This window comes from Coptis chinensis, chromosome 8 (genome assembly GCF_015680905.1).
Source record: "Coptis chinensis isolate HL-2020 chromosome 8, ASM1568090v1, whole genome shotgun sequence".
NCBI classification, from domain to species: domain Eukaryota; kingdom Viridiplantae; phylum Streptophyta; class Magnoliopsida; order Ranunculales; family Ranunculaceae; genus Coptis; species Coptis chinensis.
This window is the reverse complement of record NC_141463.1, coordinates 50,075,120-50,101,817: the sequence shown is the minus strand read 5'-3', so window position 1 is coordinate 50,101,817 and position 26,698 is coordinate 50,075,120. Positions and strand designations below refer to the sequence as shown.

Here is a 26,698-nt window from a genome sequence, read left to right as displayed (position 1 = left end):
TAAATGGGTCCTTGAAAATTGCCTTGAGGGTTGTTTGGGTGCAATGAAAAAATTAGAACAAAGATCAGAAACCAGAAACTATTCAACTATAGACAGACAAATTAAGAGAAAGGGGAAGGAGATCTTACTACTATATGTTCTGTTTGGCTCGCTGTAATGGGATGCATTTGCACCCATTTCCCACTGACTACCCATTTACTGGTGTTTGGACCATTAATGCAAAGTGGCAATTATAGCAATAAATTGCACTCATGTGTACCATATAAATAGGTGAGGAGTCATCTTGTTGAAGCAAAAATAGTCGTGCAACTATTTGCAAGTTCTCCACTTATTCTCTTTCACAACTCCATCAATGTCATCTCGCACCAACAACGAAAATAAAAGTGTAGACACATCTAAATTAATCTCCCCTCTATGAAGATCAAACTAACTCAAATCAACTTTTTGTATCTCCGATGAAATTAAACCAAAAAATTGAAGTAAAACTAGATTCTTGAGATAGGTTTTTGGGATTTTTGGGGTTTTTTTTTTCAATTATTCTTGAGTTAGACGGGATATGAAAATGAATTGCTTTACATTTACATGGAACTGTTAGAATTACATGGTAATTCTAAAGTGGGTAATTGGAATTAATAAGATAATGTGAAAATCATATGGTTATTTAGTTATGTACAATATTTGTGAAGATGACATAAGGTGTTTTGCACTACTCTCACGGTCTCACCAAACAGGTGAAGTGAAATGTCATCACAATTCATTGTCGTGCATTTAAATGCAAATGCACCTGTTTGCTATTTGCACTTGTTTGTATCGAACTAAACAGAGCATATAAAATAACTTCACTGTCGAGCTTGAGCAGTGCTAGAACCATCAAAATTCCACTTGGGAAGCTTATGGGGATCGGTGACCGGCCCCGGGAGAGTCTAAACACCAAACCAATTAATAAAAACCAATCAGACACTATGCCGTTCATACCACAAAAAGCAGAGTGTACTGTACATATAAAACTAACATGGGCAAAAAAAAGATCTCTTTTTTTTTCTCTCTTAAATTAATCTGAATAAGTGTGAGTGTAAGAGAAAGTTACCCTTGCTTTACTTCGAATGTCCATACCAGATCCACCGATCCTGTTCACAAGCAATAGCATTCAATCAGAAAAACAACACTATGAACAAGTGTACCGTGTACGTGGACATCATCAAGGGTTCCATTCGTAAAGAAGAAATGGGTTACTGTGAAGTGTGAACCATAACTATATTAAACAAGTATTTTCCATATGAAATGTCGACGCTTAATATTTTCCAAAAAGAAGAAGAAAGGATTTACCGGTGTATTGATGTTCAATCAATTTCAAGGACTCTTCATTGAAACAAAACAAAGAAATGGGATGATAGACATCTCAAGTAACTAGCCAAATTAACCAATCACTGAGAGGCAGGAAGCCATAAAAAATGCATCAAGAGATACCCACACTGCTCAAAAATGATGTATATACCTTTCGAAAAATAGCATAAATTACACTAGCACAAATTTCAATATAAAGTAAAGTAAAAAAAATGCACTTTGGTTCATTGCTTATTTATTTATTTATTTCGAGCTGCAAATACATCTCTAATTATTACACATGAAAGGATAACTTACTTGTAATGGAGTGCCAGCAAGAAGTAAACGTGTTGGCAGCGATATCTATCGAGATCTCGCGCTAGAACTAATTCCTTATCTTTCATTCATTGTGCTTCGCCAATTATGATATACTTCCAATCAATTCGTGATAGCTTCGACCGGTCGAACATAATAAACTCATATGTGGTCACAAGCATATTAAATTTCAACACACAGATCTCCTATAGGACAAGTATCAGCGTTAGAAACATTACTGCACCAGATGCCATATCAGGTCATAAAAAGGAAAAAGAGAAAGTATCAGTCTGTTACATGAGAAAATAACTTTTAGAGCGCTAACCACTCAGCTGCGAATGAAGCCTGCTCGATGTTGGAAGGGAAGCTCAACGACCGTTGATCCTTTTCGCCTACATAATAAATGCATGACACAGACGAAAGAGAGTGCTCCCTATCAATACCCGTCAAGGCAGAACAAGCAAATTACCAGAACAGAGAAATGCATATAGAACCTGTCCCCTCACTTACCTTGAGAAAATATTCAATTATAACATTTTCTTTCTGACCTTCCAGTGATGTTGCCTACTCAAGTGGGGTGAGGAAGGAAAACAAGCATAATGAAAAATGATTCAGAACCATTCAAATCTTAAGAAAAAAGATGCAGCACAGCAAACAAACAGAAAAGTTCTTCTTGAAGACACCATAAGAAAGAGCTTAAATATAAAATGTCTCTCCCCCCATCAAAATTTAAGAAACAATCAAATGAGCCTTTGAACAAACAAAAAGAAGAATCCTGATTTCAACTTCATAAACACATCAATATCTGGGGCTGGCTTAATATTTGCCACTTTCTCTATTAGGGATAACTCGACAAAGATATCCAAAATAATTCCAATTAGAAACAGAGAACTCATTTCATATAGAGAAAATATTTTCTGTTACTCTGTTGCATAACTTGACACAATTATTTAGAAGGGAAGAGATGACATAAATGTAAGTTTTCATTGGAATGGATAAAAGTATACAACTTGCACTGAAAAACTAAAAATATAAAATCTGAAAGAAAGATGTGATCAAGCAGCAAGATCAGAAATAAGATTATATTTCTCCTATCGCCTCTTCTAACTACTACTAGACACAGTAATGAATCTTCTTCTCTAAGGAGAATTTCAAATACTGGGGAAGAACCCACACTAATTACTGCTCTCTCAGTGTGTTTTTCTTTGTGTTTACGGCGTGAGGTGGGGGGAGGGTTGGTTATATTGTGCGTATATAATTTGAAAAGCAAATGCATTTTATGGGAAAAGGACTTAGCCTATGTGTTTCTATTTGTATTGCAACCATCTACAAGGAGAAAATGAGCTAGTCTTCAATTCATGTGATCTAAGCTTTCCCTTGGAAGAGGCATCTAAGCATAGTTCTGTGGAGTCTAATGCTGATAAATGATGCTTCCCGTGATATTTTTGTTCCTGGGGTATCTTTTCATCCCCGCTTCATCAGCATTAAAAAAAAAGAAATCACTAACTTATATCACATTAAGAAGAACTGCATTACTAATAGGATCACTGGTGCTAATGACAAGAGAAAAGTTTGAGTTTTATTATATAAGAAACACTAATTTGATTGCAAAATTTCTAAAGTAGCTTCTTACGATTTCAAAAGATGTTTGCTCTTGTAAAGGCAAAATGGCGGACTTTGTTTGCGTCTTATGTTATCTTTCCAGCAAATCTTCTCTAGCTCATTATCTAGAACTTCAGAAACCCAACCTTTTACCCTAGGATCCTTGCAACATGTAGGACCCAGAACATGTGAATCTGATGCATTCATTTCTTTTGAACTTGTAGAAGTCATCACTGTTCCGTTTTCTCCAGTGATATAGGGAAACTGATGATGAATCAAATTTATAAATAAATTTAATATTAAGTAAGACTAAATTAAGTTGTTTCTCTTGGAAGGGGTTATAATTGGTTGGGAGACTTACCTCCATATTGTGCCTCTTTGAAAGTATTTATTTCGAAAGCAATGTAGGATTTGCTATGATGTTGTATGTGGCGTCATCGAGCTTCCTCATATCTCCTCCAAACATGAGAGGGGTCTGTGCCATAGACCATAGAGTCATCTGCTAGGAAGAAAATTTTGGTATTTCCACAACTTAATATATACTGTACTTGAAGAATAACAAACACAGTAAATAAAAAATTGCATCTGGACCTGAGTTATTTGCTCTTCGATTGTGAGGTTAGAATTTCTATGCAGGCCTTGATTTACACCTGGGGATGGAATATAAGAAACATGATTTCTGTTTTAAAATGTGTTACCCTCAACAAGTCAACATTCAAAAGCATACAGTAAAGTTTGCATCAGCAAGCTAAGCATGGCAAAGATATAATTCACTGAAGAAAGGACTTGGAATAAAATGTTATTTTCTAAGAAAAACTTGTTCATTTATCCTTTATATTGGCCATAAATAAATCCCTCACAAACTATATATAACGGCTAAGCTCCAGGAATTGCGTGACAAAAATGAAGTCTTTTCTGGTGAATGAGCAACAGTTTAAGTGGGCATCTTATGACTGAGAAAGTGCGAGACTTTTGTGTCTGTGCCCTGGTGCAAAAACAAAGAAAAATTGATGCATGGCACAGGTTCTTTAAAATTAGGGTCTTTTAGACATACCCCTCCCCCACCCCCCACAGAACGATGGTGAAATTTGGCACGCCCCATGTCCCCCCAAATCTAATATCCAACGGTTAAGCTACTTCAGAAAGTTAAAATTCATCTTGTAGTAGTTGGATAGGGGGGGGGGAGGTGTATCTCACTTTGAAACATTATGAATGTCAGAGTGGAATATATGTATACAGTATCCTCGTGAATAGGTAGTGATGGGATCATAATGTGTCGTATTGTGCCAAGTTTTTACTTGGATCAGTAAGCCACCCCAAAGGAAGCATGTCTAAGTCAGGCCATGAGTTTCCCCGCAAGCCCGTTGATCCTATCATATTAGCTGCAGCGAAGTTGCTGACGCACAAGTTTGTATAAGTTCCTTTGAAATTCTTGGCAATTATAAGCAAAAGTAATGAACATGCAATCCGCATCAGAATTAATGTTTGGGATTTGGTAGTTCCAAAACTGAAATTAATGAGCTAGTAGAACATTGATATATATACCTTGTAAAGAATGACAAGAGGTGCTAAATATCTTTAGCATATATCCATATCTTCACATACCTTGATACATTAAAAAGAAGCTACATCACTCCACCTGTAACCCTATACACATTCACAAGAGGGCTCACATCCTTGGCCATAGCTGGTGTCGCACCGACTCCAGGAGAGAGAGAATACACGATAGGGCGGTCAATCTCCTTCAGTACCTGCATAAAGATCTTTATGTCATCTCTTTCAAGAATTGATAATTTTGTCTTTTGACTTGGGAGTACGTGGAGAGTGTTCAATAATCCCTAGTTTAAACAGAAAATTGCATAACAACAAAATCAGTATATACTTTTCTGAAAAAAAAATAAAAAATAAAAAATCATGGAACCACATTCACATTCACATTCACAGGTAGGCAAAAGATAGAAGATCTATTTCAAATGTAGACGAACCTGTCCATTAAGTTTTTCCTTCCCACGATCTCGCCACAGGTTTGGGCTGTAAATGAACCAGTAACCCATAGCTTCTTCTTCCTCCCTTAGCTTCCAATTCGTGCAACAGCGCATCCAGTAAAAAAATGAATATGAAAACCTTTGAAGAAACTAAATTGACCTGGGTTTCGGTCAGCAACGATTCCAAGCTGAGACGTTGAAGGAAAAAAAATGTGTCTTTGAGTAGTCAAGAGAAATAAAGCTTGTAAATCCTAAGAAAATTAAAATTGAAATTTTTTGTCAAATAAAACCCTACACAAAAAAAATCGGTGCTTGAAATAATTTTTTTTTTTTTTTATTTCATTACCTTGTTGAGATGTGAGAAGAAGAAAGAGAAAAAAAAAAACAGAAAAAAAGAGCAAGTGGCTAATTGTGGGAGCAGTGGTGGGGAAGTAGAAAATAGACTAACTACGAGTATCTGTGTTTTTGTTTTATAAAGTTAAACAACTGATGGGGGGAAGCAAGTCAAGCAACAGTGGTCTACTCGCCTAATTTTACGATCCCTTAACCCACGGTCAAAAAGCGTCGGTGTGAATCTTCAGACAAAAAAAAAAGTACCCGACGGTTTCTCTCGTGGCTGCCACCCACGGCCCAAGAAATAGGTAAACCGTGGGTAGGGGGTGCCAATGGGTACCCGATTACCCGAAACCGAATCGAAACTGAAACTGAATGTTCCGGTTTTGGGTCTTAAAAAGTTAGACCCATTTAAAATGGGCCATTAAAAACCGAACCAATAAAGAACTGAAATTGTTGAACCGAATAGTAAAAAACCCATGAGTACCCGAACCGAAACAGAAACCGATTATTATGATTTCGATATATATAAAATTTAATATTATATTACATTTAAGATAATCAAACTCATACATCATAATATAAAATATATTTTTTACATGTAAAAGTCTATTAAATATATATAGCATAATAGTGAATGTGTGTTGTTAAATGTATATTTTATAATTATACGTTAAACAAGTGTATCATAGATTGTTAATAATAATGTCAATGTGTATATTATGAATTAACTACTAAATTTTATATTTATTAACTTATGCACGTGTATATTTAAATAGGATACACATGCTTGATATATTGTGGTACACGCACTTATTATAAACCAATATATAGTGTTCATGTTAAAAATTAGTGATGAGATGTAATTTATAAGATGCATGTACTCGCATGTTCGATTTAAAATGCGAGTTAATACACGTGTACAAATATATGTGTATGCACGTAAAATATATCAATGTAACAAATATATGTGATTACATGTGTACATGATCGAGTTAATACAAGAAAACAAATATATGTGTATGTACGTAAAAAAAAAATCAAAATTATAAGGTTAGATATTTGATTATTTTAATTTCTATATCAAAGGTTTAAATTATCACATGAATAGTAAATGTTTTAACATGTATGATTGATACATATTCATAAATTGATGAAAATATGAGTATTGATACATCACTAATTATATATAAAATATTATCGTGTAGGAAAATAAAAAATAAAAATAAAAACAATGCAAGTTTTAGTATTTAAATGATTGAAATTGTTTAATAATCATAATAAATAATAAAGACCCGAATTAGAACCGAAACCGATAAAAACCCATGGGTTTTTATGGTTTTGGGTTGGGTTCTATAATTCTCATACTAAAACCGTTGAGAACCGAAACCGATAAAACTGCAAATAATAAAACCCAAACCGAAACCGCTAAGACCCGACCCAAAACCAACCCGTTGGCACCCCTAACCGTGGGTAAAGATATTTAAGTAGGCCTACAAAAGAAAAACCATTACCTACAGTCAATAATCGTGGGCGAATCAGCAAGGGTTCATAACCGTGGCAAAAAATACCAGGCATCCGTGGGCAAAAGTCCATTTTCTTGTATAAGAATTCCCACTGGTTCGCCATGAGCATCTTGAGGACGAAGGTCCCATTCGCCACCCAGCACCTGAATGTGGTAATCAGTCCAACCATCATCACTATGTTTTCCCTCGAAGAAGACGATCGGAGCATTCTTGTCCCTGGTCATGAGGTAGTAGGAAGACTGGTCCCGAATGCGATAGACCTCATAAAAATACCCAAATACCCATCTGTTCAAGACGAATCCATGCCTCTTTGCCAGTAGGGCAGAGTACATGACAGTTTTGTAGAACATGGGCGCCACTTGACTAAGGGCAAGATTGAAGCGGATCAGGCACTCCCTCAATAATGGGTGGTGAGGAAGAGTGATACCAGCCCTGAGTTGACTAATTGTGACGAGCGCAACCTCCTTGTAGGTCAACTCGTCAGATAATCTCCCCCACTCAAGCCCAATATTGGCATGGATGTGAAATCTCTCTCTAATCAGCTCTAGGGAAGAGAGATCCCTGAAGTTGATGAGTGACCAATTTGGGTTCGTCATAGTCAGAAAGAGTAGAAAGCTTGAATTTTTAATTAAACCTTAGCAGGAGAGCAAAAAGTCCGTATACAGAGAAAGATAACAGAAGAGATAAGGAAGATTCTCTCTCCAAGCCCCTTATATACAAATGGGATGGACGGTTACGATTAACCCAAACGTTGCGCCTTTTCAGGATGAAACTGCCATCATTACCTTTTTTGGGAAACGACGTGTCTGCTCGAGCCGTCTTTTCAGAGCCTTAATTAGGTGAGTCCGTAAGCAGTTCCAACAACTATTTATGAAAAAGATTCTCGCCCTAAAAGCAGTGTCGCTTCAAGCGCCCATGTGCTAGATGGCACGAGAGGGGGCATCTGTAAGGGGGATTTCCTATCATTAATTAGGTGACACGTGGAAGGGAAATGACCTAGGTCTATGGATACCCAGAATAAGATGAGAACCATCATATTAGTTTTGGGAATAAGTTATCTCATGTCTATTACGAGTGTGTCATGAGCATGTGCTGGTCACGTGACGACCCGCCTCTGAATATACCAGTTATCCATGTTGTTAGGAACTGATAAAGACAGTTCATGAACAGAAGGAAACTGGAGAGGGCAATCTTTGATGATAAAGAAGGAATCAGAGTGACAGATCTTTAAGAGTTACCTTTTAGCTCTAATCTTCCCATATGCGATGGGATATTTTGACCAACAAGGAAACTTACCTCTAATAAGATATGGTCCAGATTCAGACTTCCATAAGGAGATGATCCTAATAGGAAGATAGAGTCCAAAGATGGAAGGGAACTCACAAGCGGTGAGGTTAACCCTAACCCTAGGACTCTCAAGGCTCTTTGATCAACTCTTAAATATGTGTTTTATTACCCGTATATTGCTGCATTACATTCCCTCTTACGCTTCACAAAAAGGCAACTCATAACTTTTACTTCATTTTTCAGGTTAAGGAGTATTTCAGACCACTTATCATAAAAGCTGCATCTTAGCATCAAAAGAAGCCTTAATCACGCTTATTATAAAGACCAGTAGCTGCTATAGAAAAGTGCTAAAAAAGTCAAGTCAACGGTCAAAGTCAACAGTCAAAGGACTTAAATTAGAAGACCAAAAATGGAGGCCCTTATTTCAAATTATGAAGACTTATCCCAAACCTTATCTTGGTCAAGAAGGCACCCATAAAGCAAAAACAAAAGTGAAAGGGGTGAGGTATCTAGTTAAGAATGGATGAGGGCAAATCTGTAAATGGAAAAAGTAGGGGTATATAAACAAAAAGCAAAAGAGAGAGAGCTCATCCATTGTCTTAGGATCCAAATAATTTGGTTTCTTTATTTTCTTGTCTTGTTTTTCAATTTATATTTTCAATTTCTTGTTATTTCATTTCCTTTATTTCAATCAACTTGTTATTTCATTTCTTTTATTTCAATCAACTTGTTACTTGTTACTTGTTTCAATCTTCATCTTGTTTGCTTGTTTCATTTCAATGTTTTAATCAATCTTCATTTCATGTTTTCAAGTCATTTTAATCTATAATCAAAGCTTTCAAGTTCATTAGTGTTGAACCAATCTAAGATTCAAGAGTCTTCCTTTCTTCTTCTATCTCCCACACTCAAACTCTAAACAATTTAGGATAAACCTCAACTTCTAAACTCTTTTGAAATATACTTCCACCACTACTAAAGCTTCAAATGGCGCCGCCGTTATGGATTGAAGGAGTGAGAGTGATTGGTTGAGAATCTAAGAAGGAAGCATCATTCTTACCTCTCCATTTCTCATTTTTATTTGTATTTTTCGTCATTTTATTTTTACTGTTTCTCTGTACGGAGATATTTTTTTGCAAATCAGGTTGTGGGACAAACAAAGGTGGAGAGGAGCTGATCAAATAGGTGAAAGACGACCGCCGTCCGCCGGCACCGGTGAACGACTGCTAGGTCACCTCAACACAAGTGTGTGTGATTTTTTTAAGGTCTAGTTCATTTGTGACACACAGTTGTACTCCGAGCCCGAATTTTGTAATAGAGTAGGAGAAAATAGTGGAACTTGTTTGTAATAGTTAGTGATAAAAAGAAAAATGAAAGAAAAAGAAAACTTTGTTTTTGATTGATTTCTTATGATGAACAGGAGTTAAACTTGGTTTAAGTTTAATACTTACCAAGGGATTAGAGTTTTAATTGCCTTGGGAAGTTCAAGTGTGTGAGGCAAGTTGTGGATCATAGCTCACACACTTTGAATCAACTTGGTAATCAACACTCTAAGTCCAATTGACTCTAGTTAATTGAAGTTGTTTTATGGTAGTAAGTCTTCAAAGTTTTGTAAGAAGTTGGTTCATCCTAGATTGCTTAGAGTTGAGAGATGGGAGTTTTAGGGAAGAAGGTAGACTCTTAGTTTAGGACTTGTCTAGTTTAGATGTGAATGAAAAACGTTGAAAAGCAAGTTGTTAAAGATTGAAATAACTCAAAACATTGAAAGCAAAGGATTGAATTGAATGAAAGATTGAAACAAGAACAACAAGGAAATATTAATTGATTGAAATAACAAAGTGAAATAACAAGATTTAAAATGCAAGAAATGAAGAACAATAAAGTAAAACTTGAATTGAAAAACAAGACTAGAAAGTAAATCAAACCAAATAGTTTGGATCCTAATACAATGGATGAGTTCTCTCTCCTTTGCTTTTTGATTATATACCCCTCCTATTGCCAGTTACAGATTTGCCCTCATCCATTCTAAACTAGACACCTCACCCTTTTCACTTTTGCTTTTTCTTTTGCTTTATGGGTGCCTTCTTGATCAAGATAGGTTTAGGGATAAGTCTTCATAATTTGAAATAAGGGTCCCCATCTTTGGTCTTCTGATTTGAGTCCTTTGACTGTTGACTTTGACCGGTTGACTTGACTTTTTCAACACTTTTTCATAGCAGCTACTGGTCTTCATAATAAGCGTGATTAATGCTCCTTTTGGTGCTAAGACGTAGCTTTTATGATAAGTGGTCTGTAATACTCCTTAACCTGAAAAAGGCAGTAAAAGTTACGAGTTATCTTTTCATTAAGCGTAAGAGGGACTGTAATACATTAATAAAGGGGTAATAAAACACATATTTGGGACCTGATCACCACCCCCAAATAGCATCTTGCTTGCCCTCAAGCAAAGATGAGAGAAAAAACTAAGATCACAAATGTGTGACTTATTATTAACTAAACATCTCATTTCGTAGAGTGCAATTGCATTGAATATATGCAACAAGGCCTTAAGCTACTTGGAATTCCCTAGTGGACGAGCTTTAAGCCTCGTGAAAGTTTTCCAGTGAAGGTACTCCCAAACTTTTTCTATTTAATACAAAGAGTCTTGTTTCCTCATTTATTCTCTGATGTCCATACATCTCATTAGCGGTGAATAGGGAAAAACTCCTTTGAACGTTGAATAACATATGTACAGTAATTTAATCATATAAAGATAAATGTACAAAACATGAGCAATGAAATACAAAAACAGAGTTGTTTCCGAGACTTTTGGAGAGCATCCTTAAGGTGGGTTCTCACAGGGGTGTGTTGCAATCACAACTCTCTGATAGATTCACTTAAGTTTCGTTCTCTCAAGTGCAGCGGGCACTTATATATATTCCTCACATACTCAAATGTCGTCTAAAGAAACTGAGGTCGATTAATCACGCTTGCCACTTATGATCATACTATCTTATTCCTAATCGAGCTAGAGGTATTTTATTAGGAGTTATGGGGCTAGGGTGATGGCTTAGAAAGAATAAGGAAAAGAAAAAAAAATCCGATAAGTTGAGAAATTGGGTATTCATGATTCTTGTAACCAGCGAAGAACCTCGCTTTGTTCTTTGCTTCCGAATTGGAATGTATTCTTTTAGCCCTTTAGCTTTGTGACTCCATATAAAATTAAATTTTGGGAGTTCTAACCTTGCTTTTTTTTTTTTTTTTGTTTTTAATATCGTCTCCTTTTGATTTTGAACTTTTGGGAAATTCGATTTTTGACTTCTTTGGATTTTTGGATTTTTGGAGTTTTGGTTTTGGATGGGTTTTTCTTTTCTTTTCTTCTCTTTCTTTCCTTTTTCTTTTTGAAGCAAATAACTGTTCTGTTTTTGTACAAGGTCTTATTTTCTCTTTCCTGATATCCATCTAGTTCTCAACTCGTCAGCTGGGTAAGTTTTTTTTATTGGATTTTGTAATAGGATAGGAATTTATGGTGAAGAATAAAAACGCTTTTAGAAAGGGTGAAGGCTTAAGAGGGGTAACTAAAGGAAAAATCTATCTTTTTGGGTTTTTAACGTTTATTTGGCTATATCAATCCAAAAAGAGCCTAAATTCTCTCATAGGATATAGCGTGGTGATCAAGCAAGTGGACGTGTGGTCTTTCTATCCGGACATCCTTTGTGTCATCACTCAATAATCATTCAGATGAGGCTTTTGGCTAGGTTCTCACAGGATATGGAACTTAACTGTTCTAACCTTGGTATCGGAAACTCACTGCTATATACATACAAATGCTGATGCATGCCATTCATGAAAAGATGCAGAAACTATTGTGCATATATTAGTCTAGTCTAAGTTGAAATAACAAATCCTTACTCTGTTGCTATAATGAGACTTCTAGACTATTTATTTATCATAGAAAAAGAAAACAAGACTTTTAATACTAAACAAAAAAATATTTTTAGTCCTTTTCGATTTTTTATTTATTTTTTTTTAGAAAGGAAGAAATATACTATGATATATAAGAAAATATTCTACTACTATTATAAGAATTGCCTAGTTTTTGTAAAATGTTACTATACCACCCCCAAAGAAAAATATGCTTTGTCCTTGAGATAAGGAAAGAGATTACCAAAGAAACATGAGCAAAAACGGTGATACCTTTGTATTATGTTCTTCATGCTGAAAATATACCACCCCCAAATAGGTTTGGGGCATGGGTTATTTGATATATAACGAGAAATACATGGTTTATTATACTAGGGATAATTATTCTACTATGGAAATCTTTTTGGATTTTTGTATTTTTGAAAACTTATGCAAATGCAGAAAAAATGGAAAGATGAAAATGGAAAATTTTGGCATGATGTATCTGTATTACCTTCTACTCATATACCAAATTCCTTAAAAGAAATGAAACAAGCAAATAATAATATATATAATCTAACTTATACTAAGTCATACACGTGAAAAGAAAAAAATACAAATAAATATATCCAACTGTACGGACACTAGGGAGATTTCCTATTCAGAATCCGTGCATGACTCATCGCGGCGTCTAGAAGATACTTCTCCTTGATGGCGGGTCCTAGAATGTCTATCACACCGCAGAAGCGCATCTTGAATGCTCTACATTATTCTAGTGACACTGTGCTGGAAGCGTCTCTGCTCCTACTGGAAAGACTGCTGCTCCTCCTTGATGTTCAGCGAAGTAGTCCACTTGCTCTGTAGGCTGCGCTTGCTCGGCTGCTTTAGCAGCAGGGGGATACCAAAACTTTTGGATGCAGTGGGCATAGATGGGACCTAAGGTAGCATCCCTAACCTTCACTAAGATGTTCGGTACTTCAAAGCCCCAGTGCTGCATGATCTTCGTGACTAACACTGGTAAAGGGGATGTTGACTTCTTGGTTTTGCAGAGTTGCTAAAAAAGGAAGGAAACAATGCAAAAACCATTTTCCTGCTCTTGAAGAGTCCATAAAAGATGGAGCATCGCCTTATCTATATCCGAAGGTTTGGCTGAGCCTAGTAGGTTATAGGATGTCCACTGAGATACTGCTAGCTGGTTCATTCGTAGAGAACTCTGAAACACACAATGAGACTTGGGGTTTTTCACCCCCTCGAGAAGAGTCTCAGCCATGAGCATGTCGACTGCTTGTTATCTGGGGACTATTCCGTTTGAACATAAGATTTTAGAGGAATCCCTAGAACATCATTCACCACCTCCTTTGTGAGCTCCAGCGTTCTGCCATTCTTAACAACCTCGACGTGTTCATTCTCCCTTCTAACCATGAAATTATAGAACGAAAGTGTAAGAGAAGGAGAATAAACCACTTTTTCCATCACAACCAAGGGTTCCCATCCCTTTCTCCTTATCTCTGCCCTGAAGTGCATTCTAAACAGGTCAGAATAGAAGAGGTCTTGAAAATTTTTCTCCGACACGATTTTAAGAACTTGAGCCATTTTAGAGTAGGAATTGATTAAATTGGGGTTGTGATTTGGAATATGGGTTGAAAATGGAGTAGGCTATGAAAATATTGTGTGGTGGTGCGTTGAGGTGAGGTCACGGTCGCGAGCCAAGCGCTAGCTAGTGTGGGCCGCTAGGGTTGGGGATTTTGTGATCGAGAAGATGACTGTGGGTGGTCACGAGTTATATATATGGGTTGATGGCACGTGCCTTTTGAAAAATTCAAAATTTTGGCCCAAGCTCATATGAATTAAGGAAATTCCGATCCTGTCCTCAATGCCTTGCCAACTTCAGGAGCCGATCCGCGCTTTGTTAGCTGTACGATCTTGACCCGTGAGGTACCAAAACGATCAGCATAAAAAGTGCAACATAACGGTATAGGATACACTTACATCCAGTAGTTAATGAGAAACAGATGATGGAAATAAATGTACAAGAACTATAGGAAAATATGTACAGATAACGGAAATAAAATATTAATTAATTTTTTTTTGGGTTTTGAATAAGTTTGACAGAAATTTTAAAAAGGTGGGTTGTTTTAAGTCATATCCCCAAGACTTGAAAGTTTTTGAAAATTTGAGTCAATCCTAACCAGATGGTTGAATTACTCTTTTCAGATGGCTGGCACATGAAAACCATAAAAAACTGAATTGTTATGAGGTTGAAGAATGGGGCAAGTTGATGTTTGATAATTGGAGCACTAGCCTTCTCTCTTAGCTCGTCTCTTACGTGCGTATGAACTCTTACCTAAACAGAGAATGCATTTCGGTATATGTGTCCATATCTTAAGCTGTAGTTCTCTAGGAAGTGCTTGCACACGATCATTGAAATTGATTCATCTAGTCTTACTAGGTGGAGGGTTTTTGTTTGCTACAGAATACATTTTTGAAAATTTTTTCAGAAGCGAGAGAGATTAGAAAGGGAAAAGATTTAAACGAGAGATGAAAGATTTTTAAGAAAGGAAATTTTTGAAATTTTTGGATTTTTTTTACTCTTTTAACGTTAGATTCTCGAGACGAAATAGAGAGGTGCAGGCAAAAAGATAGAATTAAATAGAGAATAGTATCCCTTTGGGTTACTCTATTTGTTTAATTCTCGTTTTGAGACATTTTTTTTTTGGGTTTGTTTTCTCATTCAAAATATATCTCTAGATGTTATTACTTTAAAACAAATCATAACAGATATTCTTAGGCAACTTTCGTGTCGGCTATGTGGCGAACCCAATCTAGACAGACAGCTTCAGCTACACGAGTAGGGGGATTTACTGTGCAAGACATGGAATGTCCTGACTCGGTGAATAGCTCGGTGATATAGGCGACCTTTAGTAAGCAAAGCTGATCTCAAACTTCCCCTAGATTGCGTAGTTCTAGTGGTTGGTCTGTGTAAAATCCATTGCCCATTTTTGAAAAATCACTTAAATATTGATGTATCACTACTACAGAATGACACTTATACCACTATTTTTAAGTGTGGTATAAATATATTTACCACTGTTATACAACCATGACAATAAGTGGTGTGGTATATAATAATAGCAAAACTGTGGTATATATGTTTAACGGATACCACGGTTTTTCAAAAAACCGTGGTTTGTCAATGCCCATTATATACCACGGTTGTCAACATAACCGTGACATATATAAGCTATTGAAACCGTGGTTTATATTAGTGTATGTGTTATAATACCGTAGTATATAGTTATACTAAACACTACGATTTATGCCAAACCGTGGTATATATATATATATATATTTAATAATAATGCTAGTAACAGTCTTCCACTTAAAAACCGAACTTGCATAACAAAATTTACACAGCTTGCCTACATACAACATTTCCATCTTCCCAACAAATTCCAAAATGTACAATAAACTATCAAATATTGCAAAAAAAGATAATAATAATAATAAAAAAAAAAAAACTTCCATTAATTTTTTGAGTGCACTAAGAAAACAAACTTCAAATTCCTTTTCATAAATTAAAAAGGTAAAACTCATAAATTAAACTGGAGGGGTCCGAACATAGCTAAAACTCATACTCATTCGCCTAACCTGAAACACCCCATTTTTCCTCAATGCTCGTAATCGCCACAAAATCTTACGGGGCTGCTTTGCCGTAAACACCAACTGGGAACTCTTCACCAATAAGGGCACTTTTTCGCCCTTTGCGGACCATTGTTACGGCCCTTTGAGATCCCCACTCGGATGCATCAACTGGGATCTTGTACATACATGCCTCCAGTGGCACATTCCTACGACGATAAATAATCACGTGTTAGGAAGCTTAGCTCAATGAGTTCTAACTGGACTAGAAACTTATCAAACGAGGACACTGAATCGCCTTTATTTTTAACACGCGTATAGCTCACCAGGTCAAACATATAAAACTACACATAAAAAAAAAACACACACACAGATAAATATGCTGCTAATCTCAAGGCAAGAAATTGTACAACTGCCAATAGTCGAAATGGATACATGGAGTAAAAACGCAGTCTAATATTATAAATTTACACTTCTAATTTTAAAGACTATTTTCGACCTCAGCTACTATACACTTCTAGTTAAAAGACGTAATGATATTGTTTGTAAATATTTATATTTCCAATGAAAAACATACTAACCAGGATATCCTTCCATAAAAGATCTATTGTTCCATAAGGAAAAATGGCCCATTCAGTGTGATGTACATAAAAAGTGTGAGCCATAACTTTGACCAAAATCTAGTATGAACCATTAAACTTTCATGTACTTTTTCTGCTCTTTTTCATTTCTGTATCATAGTGAGTTTGAGTTTTCAAGCACACTCTTGATCAACCGATCATCACAGTTGCATTTCAACACATAAAAAAACTAGTCCTATTAAAAAAATTCTCCTAATGAAAAAGAAAAATCTACAACAGACAAGTACAAACTTAAACAACAAACAAGTACAAACTGCGCGCTACAAGATCAAACAAGTACTAATTAACTCACTCACTCACTCGTCACCTTAAACTGTCTCTCTTCTTTCTTTCTATCATGAACAACACTCTTTACCAACTCTTCCTCTCTTGAGAAGGAAGTAAAAGGAAACTATTTAATGGGGTGTTTTCTTAATTGTTTTGGTGCAAAAAAGGAATGTAGACGACGAAAACTGAACAAAAGAGTAATACCTAAAGATCAAAGAATTGGTTGTAATGAATCGGCCAAGAGAGTGCAACTTTTACACAATGTACCCCCATGCAGAAATGTCTGTGAGGAATCGGGAGAGAGAGTGCTACCTGTAGTTGCAGGCCAAAGAGAGGCTTGTGATGAACCTTTGCAAAGAACTGGTTGTGATGAACCTCTTTGTCCCGCTATCTCTTTGAGTCAAGACCTCACAGAAAAAGCCGAAACCCCAATTGTAGAATCGAGTGATAAATTGCAGGAGCAATTGAGCTTTGGTACTAGAAAGAAAGTCACTTTTGACTTGAATGTAAAAACCTATGAAGAGACTTCAACTCACGAGATTAGAGATTATGAAAGTGAAGAAGAAAAAGAAAGCGAAGATAAGAAAGAAGAGAGAGATGAGTCGAGCATAATAAGTGTAGTAGGATCTTTCCCATCAAACCATAGATACCAAAATTGCAGCAATAGTGATGATGAATACGAGGTCGAGTCGGAGGAAAGTGAGCTAGATGACGATGAGGATGATTATTATGATGATGACGATGAAGATGACAGTCAACAGATTGTCAAGATGAGTCTTCTGAGTCCTTTTTCTCTTTACCATCAGCAGTGCAACGACATGGCTCTGAAACTCCATTGGCTGAGAAGGAAGTCAATAGCCCTTTGCCGCTAAGCCGTACTGGCCCTGAGGAAATGAAGACCCTAAGCTCTAACCAGAATACTCGAGATAGAAGCCAATATGTTCATTCAGTTTTAAATCCAGTTGAGAATCTAGCTCAGTGGAAGGTTGTGAAGAAGAGGTCAAAACCACCACTCATACAACAAAAGGAGAACACCAATTTAGATCAAGAACTGCAAATACCATTCAGTTTAGAACCAATATTCAAGGTTTCACCATGTAGTTCAAGCCCAAAGAGTGATTGGTCAAAGTCTCCCAAGGAAGAATTAGTCGTGGATGCAAGCCTTTCAAACTGGTTGGGTTCGTCTGAAACAACACCCTCAACCAAGACTAGTAATTTATCTATTGGTAATGAGTCAGCTGAGAGAAGCATGTCGCAGAGATCAAATTCACCAAGAAGTCACGAAGATCGACCAATCTTAGGTGCTTTAACTGTTGAAGAGCTTATTCATTTTTCAGCAACTTCGTCACCAAGAAAGTCACCAAGTAGAAGTCTAGATGAAATGCCTATCTTAGGAACTGTGGGAAGCTACTGGAGTCATACAGGACAGGCTGTGGATTCATCAAGCTCAGGCTCTTCGTATAAAGGAATACCAAATACAACCAGCAAATACAGAGAGGACAAAAGAGTGAATTGGCATTCTACTCCATTTGAGACAAGGTTAGAAAGAGCTTTGATCAAAGGTGAAGCTTACGCCAGCTAGTAAATGGTTTGAAAAAGTAATGGACTGCAGTGCTACTGGCTTGTGTTTCTGTCTTGGGTTTGTATTTTGCGTTGATTCACGTTTGAACATATTGTGAAGATACATGTGTTGTTTTGAGAAAAGAGTTTGAGAGTGTTGTTGTGTTTATGTGTCTCTCTTATCTTGTTTAATTTATTTATTTATTTTACGGACATATTTTGAAGATATAATGTATTAGTTCCACATTTGTTTGAAAAAAAAAGTACTAATTAACTGAAATACTATGAAACTGATATTTCATTCTAAGCTCAGAGTTGGACAGATGATAAAAATAAGATCGATGAACATACATAAAGACAGTAAATGTTAACAACATCAAAGTCACAAAAACAAGAATAAAACATTTTTCAATCTTTCATCTCTTATAAATCCAATCAACTGAAGTAGCTACAACTCCTCACTTAATAATTCATCCCCAACAGAAACAAACCCTTAGCAAAACAAATAGATTTCATAAGAAAGATGCATCACCCAATATACTAATTAAATAAATAAAAAATAATAATGAAGAAACAAACTTGTTAAATTGAAGCTAGTTCTGGCCAATGATAACCTTAACTCAACGAAGTATAAAACATTAAAGAATAATAGAAACAACAGAATGCTTAGTTAATTGTTTTTAAAGAGAGAATTACAACGTCGAAACCCTAGAACTACTAACAGAGAATTTGAGGGAAATAATTTGAATGAAATAGAGAGTACCTTATTACAGAACAGAGATCAGCGTTCGTTATGTATAATTCCTTTAAAGATCGTTCTTTCTCTAGATCTTCCTAAATTTTTCGCTTTTCCTCTCAACTACGGTGGTGGATTTCTGAGATTTAAACTAATATAATAAAAAATCTCCAGTTAGCTGGAGAGAGAGAGAATGAAATGGGGTTAGTGGGAAAGAGAGAGAATGAGAAACCATTGTTTACCTTTGTTTGGGGGGAGCGAAAGAATAAAAATGGTGGAGCAGAAAAAGAGATGGAGAGAAAAACAGAGATGCGTGCGTGACCAAAAGCGGCTGCTTCAATTTTTCTTTTTTTGTTTTTTTGTTTTTTGGATATATTTCTATTGTTTTGAAACGTTATTCACAGTTATAAACGTTAGACAATGCCAAACTAACTGTGACCAGGTTATTTAATTTTAATTCTCGATATTTCCTAATGATTTCTTCCATAAGTAACAGATATAGCCGTGACACACTATATAACGGATATATCTGTTACTAACTGAAATTTTGGTATGTTAGAAAATGACTGTTCTGGTGTAGTGAGAATAGCGAGAATCCAATTTGAATGAGTTTCGTACTGTGTATTTTTTTTTCGCGTATTTGACTATTTGGCATAAAGTCATAAACCACGGTAGAAAGTGGAAAATTTATATACCACTGTTTATGTTTAAGGTAGTGGGGATGTGGAGTACTCTCATGCTGAAAAAAAAAAACTAACCATGGTATATGACCCAACTTATCTCACGGTTTTTATGTAACTGTGGCATATGCTAGTAAACCAATGACCAAAGAAATTTCCGCTGTGGTATATAAGTATTTCCCACAGTTTTTGGAAGAACCGTGGTATAAACGTTCTTATTGACCGTGGTATATGTGTCATTCTGTAGTAGTGTATTGAGAATCTATCATTAATAGCACAAAGAAATCAAACATTTTTGAAAAGAAGTGTAAAATAATGAAAAGAAAAATTGTATACTTGCTCCACAGGTTCACACTTACTCCAACGATGAGTAAAAAGTGTTTTACAAAAAATATGCGAGATATACTATGAACTAAGGCTCCGGCACTTACAACCACACCTTCCAAATGGAGAGGTCCTGTTACCTTATTGATGTATTCCCTTTAAAATGGAAGATGGAATGGAATGGGAAAGGAATACATCGGAAATGAGGATTCAATCCTCGTAGATGGAATCTTTAAGAAAGAGTTTTTAGCTCTCCAGCTTCGTTCACGTCACTTGTTGCTTCAAAGGCTGTGTTTGCTGGTTTGGGATTAGGAATAACTTGACCTGGGAACACACCTTTCTGGGTTTTATCTTGGGCTAACAAGTTCAGAAATTGTTGCATGGATGCTAAGATCTGGGTTTGCTGTTGCATGACAGATAGCATTATTTCGGTAGGCTTATCTATTTGGGCACTAGTTGATGGTGTGACTGGAACTAGGTCTTTTTGGTTGTTTATAGGTGGGTTTGGTAGTTCTGGTTAAACTGGGATGGAACCAATGTTCTGTTCTGATTGTTATAGGTACCTTGTCCTTGTCCTTGTCTGAAGGTATTTGTTGGTTTTTTGAAACCTGGTGGTGTTTGGTTTTGAAGAATGTTGGTCTATGCGAAGTTTGGATGTTGTTTCCATAGAGCATTTGGTACATTGAAAGCACACACTTCTTCTGGTTGAAGTGATGATAGGTTTGTGATCAAGGGACAGGTGACATCTATATGATTTAAATTTAGACAGAAATTTCATGGTAAGGTATTTACGTTCATGACAGGATGATGGTTTTGGCCTTTTTGTTTGGTTGTGAGGGCATCTATCTTTCTTGTGAGGGTTTCAATTAAGGTCTTGACCTCAGAATCTAATTTCATCTCAAAAATACCACTAGCCTTAGCTATACTAGGTTGGGCTGTTTTGGAATTGTTTATGTCACCCCAATGGGTACTCTTTTCTGCTTGGTTTTCAAGAAAGGTTAAAGCTTCAGTTGCACCTCTATCCAAAATATTACCATTACTCATGATGTCGAGGGTTACTTTGTGTTCTGGGAGAAGGCCTTTAAAGAAACATTGGACAAGAGTTGATTTTTCTAGTTTATGGTGAGGACATGAATGGAGTAGGTTAGTTTATATATACTATCTGAAGAACTATATCTTGCTTCTTATCTCTTCTGTTTTCTTCGGCGGAAAGTACTTCTTCATGAAGGAGAACACAAGCTTTTCCCATGTATCAAAAGAGTTGCCCTTCTGTGAGAGAAGCCAAGCGTGACTCTTGCCAGCTAGAGTGAAAGGAAACACTCATAACATAACCTGATTGTCGGTGACGCCCGGATGATAAAATGTATTTCTCATTCTATATCAAACAACACACGCACCAAACTTATTTGGGGGTGGCGTATTTTCATCATGAAGAACAGAATACAGGTCTATCGCCATTTTTGCTCATGTTTCTATGGTAATCTCTTTCCTTATATCTTCATACTTTGAGGAAAAAACATAGTTCCATCATAGAGTTGGTATAGTAACATTTTGCAAAAACTAGGCATTTTCTATATAGTATATATAATAGTATATTTCTTCCTTTTTAATTTTATTTTTGAAAAAAACCAAAAATATTTTTCCATTTAATATTAAAAAGTCTTGTTTCCTTTTTCTATGATAAGTAAAAAGTTTAGAAGCCTCATTATAACAATAGAGTAAGGACTTGTTCTTCGTATTTAGATTAATATATGTACAATAGTTTCTGCATCTTTTCATGAATGGCATACATCATCATTTGTGTGTATATAGCAGTGAGTTTCCGAAGCCAAGGTTAGAACAATTAAGTTCCATATCCTGTGAGAATCTAGCCAAAAGCCTCATCTGAATGATTATTGAGTGATGACACAAAGGATATTCGGATAGAAAGACCACACATCCACTTGCTTGATCACCACACCATATCCTATGAGGGAATTTAGGCCCTTTTTGGATCGATATAGCCAAATAAATGTTAAAACCCCAAAAAGAGAGTTTTCCTCTAGTTACCCCTCTTGAGCCTTCACCCTTTCTAAAAGCCTTTTTATTCTTCACCAATAATTCCTAATCCATCACAACACACAATAAAAAGCTTACCCAGCTGATGAGTTGAGAACTGGATAGATATCAGAAAAAGAGAAGAGAAGACCTTGTATAAAAATAGAACAGTTATTGCTTCAAAAAGAAAAAGAAAATAATGAGAAGAGAAGAAAAGAAAGAACCATAAAAAACCAAAACTCTAAAAAATTCAAAGGAGTAAAAAATCGAATCTCCCACAAGTTCAAAATTAAAAGGAGACGATATCAAAAACAAAAAGAATCAAAAGCAAAGTTAGAACTCCCAAAATTCAAAATCATATGGAGTCACAAAGCCAAAGGGCTAAAAGAATGTATCACAATCTGGAAGCAAAAGAACAAAATGAGGTTCTTCTCTGGTTACAAGTATATTGAAGACCCAGTTTCTCATCTTATCAGATTTTGTTTTTCCCTTCCGTTTTCTTTCTAAACCATAACCCTAGCCCCGTAACTCGTAATAAAAGACCTCTAGTTCGATTATGAATAGGATGATGTGATAGTAAGTTGCAAGCGTGATCAATCGACCCTGGTTTCTTTAGACGTCATTTGAGTATGTGAGGAATATAAGTGCCTGCTGCAATTCAGAGAATGAACCTTGAGTGAATCTATCGGAGAGTTGTGATTGCAACACACCCCTATGAGAACCCTGATAAAACATAAAATTGTAAAGTTTACCTACGAAATGAACGATAAAACTCAAAACGTAAGTAAACTAAAACTAATCTTATGTGCCTATATGTTTATCAAAGATTCTACTCTCAATCCTATGAGATATAGTGGAGTAGGAAGTTCGTTCCACTCCTACTCCTTCCGCATGTTCATGTTCTCTACGTATAAGTACTCTTAACTCTAAAGTCTAATGAGAGATTTACGAAGTGGCAACTAGACTACGATGCAACTACCCACAAGATACAACTAGTCGATTATCAAAATAACTATGGGAATGCTACGTTGATTCTATGATAAGGAGTTAGAGGGGGATTGATTCCACCTTAACTCGACTTAATCCTACTAACGACGAATCGTCGTAATCCGAATTGAACTGCTTCGCAGAACAATATGGTTATTCCTAATCCCTAATTACACATGGAATTCCTACCAATTCATAACTAGCATGTGAACGATTAAACCCATTCTCATGGTGAACTAATCGCTTCTAGAGTGGAAAGGAAATTGCGACGACTCTACGACGATAATCGAATCAAGCTTTCATCAAGGCTTCTCAACCCCTCTAATGGAGGTTTAGCCGAGAATGATTACTTAATCATTTCGATTGAATTAAAACTAAACATAATATAATGAATTGAAATTTACTAATCTAAATTAAACAATAATTAAAATCTAATTAATAACTAAGAATTGAATAACAAGTAATAAATGAAATCAGATCTAACACAAATGTAAATGACAAGAATCGAAATTAACAAACTAGCTATTTTATTAATCAATCTAATTAAGAATAATGATTCTAGAGTTTAATCTAAAACAAGAATTGGATTGGAAACTAAACTTAACATAAAGAATTAAATCTAGATCTAGAAGTTATTCTAATGGCTACTTTCTATTCTAAGCTACTTTTTATTTTATAACCTAATTCTCTACCCTTATCTACCATTAACAAAGAGTGAAGCTTTGGTTTTTATACATTCAGATCCAAAAATCGTGCATGGGCTTGGAGCCATGTTTTGGGCCAGAGAATCAGGCCCAAAACCCAATTCTTTCAGTCCAAAAAGGCCTCTTCAGCTGCAGTTGGCTTCAACAGATCTTTTGTCTGCTTCTGCTCCTCTGATTGGATCAAGGCTTAGACCATTGGAAATCTCTTTCCGAGCCGGTCGTTTTGACATAAGGTAGGCCCCATTCCGAGGTCTGAGTCCAAAGATATAGCCTTTGGAAGTTTCACGACTTTTGTGTTTGTTTTACTTGTAGCGTCTTTTTTTCAGGTTTGGCCGGGCTTTAGAAAGGCTTTGTCTTCTTGAATCTTGGCCTTTAATTACGGAACTCCTTAGTAACCGACCTTTGCTCCTTTATCTCGCTAAAGTGGTACATTTACGTACATAATGGACTTTGAAACCTGAAATACATAAAACACGTAATGTCGGTGTTAACTCTTAATTATTACTCACATAATTGGTCTAATAGTATGATTCTGGGGTTAAAACTACAGTTTTGGGCTCTTATCAAACCACCCCAAACAGCATTTTGCTTGTCCTCAAGCAAAGATGAGAAATTAGAATAAGTGACCAAAAATAGAGTTCTATCTACTCGTTTAGCTAAGTCGCGATTGCATTGACCATATGCAACAAGGCCTTAAACCACTAGGAATTCCCTAGTGGACGAGTTATAGCCTCGTGAGAGTTTTCCAGTGAAGGTAATCACAAACTTCATCTATACTACAACGACTAAGAAATAAAACTATTGTTTCCTTATCCATGCTCTAAATTAACTATACCTCTCACTAGCAATGCATATAGAGTAATCAAGTCGAAACCTAAGCTAATATATGCATAATAATCAATCATCTACAATAAACATATATACAATGAGTAATACTATGAAATGCCTAGTAGGTTCGTTTCTGAAACTCGGAATAATGTCCTTAAATAGGTTCTCACAATAATAGTCAAGATACAACACTCTGATTTTTCCACTCAAGTTCATTTACTCGGTGTGCGGTGGGCACACTTTACCTTAATCTCAATGACAACAAGGAAGCCGGAGTCGATCAAACACATCTGCCACTTACTATCACACTAACCTATTCCTAATTGAGCTAGAGGTCTTTATTAGGTGTTACGGGGATTAGGAGATGGTTTAAGAAGGAAAGAAATGGATATTCAAAAAGGACAAGTCTGAGATAATAGAGTTTTCATATTATGTAACTTAGAGAAAACCTTGTTATTTTCTTTTGCTTCTATACTTTGTTTCCATCCTTAGCCATATTTTTTTTCTTTTTCTTTGGCTTTTGACTCCTTTTATTCTATTTTTTTTTATTTTATTTCTATTTTTATTTTTCTTTTCTTTGGATGGAAACTTCTTTTCTTTATTTTTGAAGCAATTAACTAACTTTTTGTTTACAAGGTTTTCTCTTCTTCTTTCTTCCTCATTCTATTCTCGGACTTATTCTAGATTGGGTAGGTTGAATTTTTATTTTGTTTTGTTTTTGTAACAGGGTAAAGGATTTGTGGTTTATGAAAGGCTAAAAAGAAAGGCTCGAGGAGGGGTGACTAGCGGAAAATAATTCATAGGTTTGAATTTCTAGCTATATCGATCCAAAGAGGGCCTAAATTCTCGCTTAGGATATGGTTTAGTGATCAAGCAAGTGGACGTGTGATTTCTCTATCCGGATTTTACTTCTCCCCTTGTGTCATTTCTCAAATGTTTTATTTCATATAAGGCTTTAGGCTATATTCTCACAGGATTTGTAGAATAAGTACTCTAGCCTAGATTTCAGAAAACTTCTTCGCTAACAATCATAGATACTCATGTAATATATTTATAGATAGATGCAAAGATTATTACCTACATATTAACCTAAGTTTCTAACAATTATTCTGATGCAAAAGCTACGTGAGACTTCTAGATTGTTAAGAGCATAGAGAAGGAAAATAATACCAATATTCCTAAGTGTATAGTATGAACTTATTTATTTATATTTTTGAATTTTGAAATTTTAACTAGAAAACAAATGCATATTATACATATCTATATCCTAACAGATGCCTTAATTACACTTGTTTCTATGCCCTCCCAAACAAGAAGCATGCTTTGTCCTCAAAGTATTGTAAATAAAGAGGGTAGGAAAAATACCATTGAAACGTGTGAAATTCAGGAACATCTGCAAAATAAAGTTAGAACATACTAACGTAGGAAATAAAAACTGACGCAACTCTATACGAGTTCTACCCATTATGGGGTTAACAAGAATGAAATTGCTTGGGACATAAGCAGACACTAACTAGAATGAAAACTTACCTTATCTCTCGTATTACTCATCATCATCTTCCTCATCCTCTTCTTCTATAAAGAAGTGAGGTTCCTTTAGATCTGCCATGCCATGATAATTTGCCAGGCTTCCCGCCATTTATCATCTATTATTGCTAACCTATTAAGAGCCACTTGGTCTAACGGGGTGTAGGGTGCAACCTGATGAGGTTGTATCCTCCACCCGTGCCAAGTCATTTACGGAAAGATCGAATAATACTATTGGTGGGTCGCATGCGATTGTCGACCGTAATCCAATCCGTGAAAGCGTGTACAAAAACGAGGGAAAGAAACATAGCATAATACGGGAAACTAGAACAGGCATAAGAAGGAACTTATGCCTCATGCTATGGGATCGAGCTAAACTAGACATCAAGGTTAGGGAAGGTCATGACACATATCGCCACCGTGGCTAAAGCAAGGAAGGCGGCGCAAGTGGCATCATTCACGAGTAAGAAAAACGCCATTCCCTAAAATGTTTAGCATGATCCAAAACATAACAGTTC

General features: G+C 35.9%; 2 long non-coding RNA genes and 1 pseudogene across 3 annotated transcripts; 1 reads left to right on the top strand and 2 right to left on the bottom strand.

Annotated features, from left to right (window-relative positions):
• Positions 1-808: 808 nt before the first annotated feature.
• LOC147481820 (uncharacterized) lies at positions 809-2,483 on the bottom strand. Its single transcript, XR_015206202.1, has 4 exons — positions 1,936-2,483; positions 1,642-1,844; positions 1,088-1,127; positions 809-923 (listed from the first exon to the last, which is right to left on the bottom strand). It is a non-coding gene; the product is annotated as an uncharacterized LOC147481820 (long non-coding RNA).
• A 1,155-nt stretch (positions 2,484-3,638) lies between these two features.
• LOC147481819 (uncharacterized) lies at positions 3,639-5,467 on the bottom strand. Its single transcript, XR_015206828.1, has 4 exons — positions 5,226-5,467; positions 4,846-4,991; positions 3,832-3,890; positions 3,639-3,739 (listed from the first exon to the last, which is right to left on the bottom strand). It is a non-coding gene; the product is annotated as an uncharacterized LOC147481819 (long non-coding RNA).
• Positions 5,468-16,787: 11,320 nt separating this feature from the next.
• Positions 16,788-18,614, top strand: LOC147481818 (uncharacterized; annotated as a pseudogene). Its single transcript, XR_015204610.1, has one exon. The product of XR_015204610.1 is annotated as an uncharacterized LOC147481818 (transcript).
• Positions 18,615-26,698: the final 8,084 nt, after the last annotated feature.